Below are 2913 nucleotides of genomic sequence, written 5' to 3'. Positions count from 1 at the left end.
ATACTCCACTCTACAACCTTCATTCCGGACTCTTAGAATAATCATAATACCCTAAAATATATTGCTTTTAAACTGTTTTATCCCTCATCCATTTCAATGCAGTATACATAATTTATCCAGTTTCTTTTGAGGATGTCAGGGTTTGGAAGAGCTCTGGAGGCTTGGTGATAAGTAATTGCTCTGCCAACACAAATATATGCAGTTCTAATCCACTAGCTGCTCTGTGGGAGAAAGATGGACAATCTCCTGTGTGATTTCTTGTTGTTAAGTGCCGACGAGTCGCAGGCGACTCATAGCGACCCTATGAAGGAGAGTCCTCAACGCTTGGATGTCTTTCATCCTCTCTCCAGGTTCATAGGGTTTCCAAGGCAAACTATTATGGAAGTGGATGCCACTCCTCCTTCCAAGCTTGTTTTAATCGGGGAGCTCCACACCACTCTCTGTCTGCATTGGGTAGCCAGCAATTAACACATTTGACACATCAGTGTCAGTGTTCAGCCTCACAGCAACCACAAGTAACCACGATATGGCAACTTGTACACCAGGGCTATACGACCTAGAGGAATGCCTGAACAAAAACAATGAAAGACAGGCCCGAGAGGCGCGGATTAAAAGTCACCCACCTTAGGCTTAGTAGCATTGCCTTCTGTCCACTGGGCCAGCTGATCTCTCTCTCTCCATGTTGATGTTCTTGTTGTCAAGTGCTGTCGAGTTGCAGGCGACTCACAGCGACCCTATGAAGAAGAGTCTAAAAACCTGCTGGAGAGTCAGCTATGAGTTAGTTCTGACTTGCTGGTACACAACACATCAGCATGAGGTGGGGGGGGGAGAAATCCATGACTTAGGGATGGTGTACACTGTTCTGTTTTCTTCAGGTGCATGATAATGTGCCACATTAACTTTCAAGCCACTGAGATTGTAACTAGCTGTTACTTTAATAGCTCAGATTATATTTATGGAGATTTTACTATGTTCAAGCCACCATAGGAAATATTATCCAGTCAATTTTTGACTCATTATATGGGCTGACCATTATATGATCATTATATGGGTTACCCTTCCTTTCAACATGCCCTGGGAGGCCTATAAAGCCTTTCCCCAAAGCCAGCATTTGTTTCAGGAAATTGCTATGGCTTTTCTTATTCCTAATTAGCCCCAATTTAATTTTACTTGATCTCATCTATGGGTTTTTCCTCTGCTTGTGTACTTTAATTTTGAGCATTCCCACTTGTGACCCCCTCTTGCATTGCTCTTTCCCCTTCTGGCTTTTCCTTAAGTATTTGGGCATTGTATGGCTGACGTAGTTTTTGGCTTCATTGATTTCTTTTGCCCTGGAGTCTACTGTTGCCTCATTTGAGAGAACTTCCTGTTCAATCCAGTTCCAGTTCAAGTCCACTTAAGCCTTTACTATGCCTGATTAAGTCAGCCATAGTGTCCCTGAGTTGAGGGTATCTTAGTTGTTGCTGTTGTTAGGTGCCATTGAGTTAATTAGTGACCCTAGGAATAATACACAGGACAGATCTGGATCCTTTCCTATCTTGTGGCATCATCATCATCATTTGAACCCATCATCACACCACTCTTATCATCACTTGAACACATTAATTAAACCTCTCATCACATTTGAACCCATTACTGAAGTCACTATGTCAATCTATATCCTTGTAGTTCATCCTCTCTTTCACTGATCCTCTCCCTTTCCAAGCATGAGGTCACTCTCTAAGGAATAGCTTCTCCTAGCAACATGCCCTAAGTATGTGAGACAAAGAGGCTTTGTCATCCTTGCCTCCGAGGAGCATTCTGACTGCACTTTCTCTAAGACATATTTGTTTGTTCTTTTGGCAGTCAACAGGATATTCAGTACTCTTCTCCAGCACCACACCTCAAAGGCATCAATTCGTCTTCAGTCATCCTTATTCACTGGAGAGCATTAAGGAGAGTGTTAGTCAATAAAAGGAATTTTAGATTGGTACCAAGGGTTAGCTTGCTTGCTAACCTAAAGTTTGGAGATTCAAGTCTATCCAGAGGAATTTTTTAAAAAAACAATTATTTTATTTTAGCCTTTTCATTCCTTCGGCCCCTCCATGGTGGTTGGTAAGAACAAGCGCCTTACAAAAGGTGGCAAAAAAGAAGCCAAGAAGAAAGTGGTTGACCCATTTTCTAAGAAAGATTGGTATGATGTAAAGGTGCCAGAAATGTTCAATATAAGAAATACTGGGAAGACATTAGTCACAAGGACTCAAGGAACAATAATTGCACCTGATGGACTCAAGGGTCGTGTTCTTGAAGTGAGCCTTGCTGATTTGCAAAATGACGAAGTTGCATTTAGAAAATCCAAGCTGATTACTGAGGATGTTCAAGGCAAAAACTGCCTCACCAACTTCCATGGCATGGATCTTACCCGGGACAAAACGTGCTCCATGGTCAAAAAATGGCAGACCATGATTAAAGCACATGTTGATGTCAAAACCACCAATGGTTATTTACTTCTTCTATTTTATATTGGTTTTACCAAAAAATGCAGTAATCAGATTCGGAAGGCATCTTATGCTCAGCACCAACAGGTCCTCCAAATCCGAGGAAAATGATGGAAATCATGAAATGACTTGACAAATGACTTGAAAAAGGTGGTCAATAAATTGACTCCAGACAGCATTGGGGAAGACATAGAAAAGGCTTGACAGCCTATTTATCCTCTCCATGATGTATTTGTTAGGAAAGTAAAAATGCTCCAGAAGCCCAAGTTTGAATTTGGCAAACTCATGGAACTTCATGGTGAAGGTGGGAGCTCTGAAAAAGCTACTGGAGATGAGACAGGTGCTAAAGTTGAATGAGTTCATGGCTATGAGATACCAGTTCAAGAATCTGTTTAAAATTCAGCCTTTTAATAATTACAAATAAAGATTATTATTT

This window comes from Elephantulus edwardii, unplaced genomic scaffold, assembly GCF_000299155.1.
Source record: "Elephantulus edwardii isolate Elephantulus edwardi_28Jun2011 unplaced genomic scaffold, EleEdw1.0 scaffold00131, whole genome shotgun sequence".
Lineage (NCBI taxonomy): Eukaryota > Metazoa > Chordata > Mammalia > Macroscelidea > Macroscelididae > Elephantulus > Elephantulus edwardii.
The sequence above is the reverse complement of the archived record's forward strand: the minus strand, read 5'-3'. Positions refer to the sequence as shown.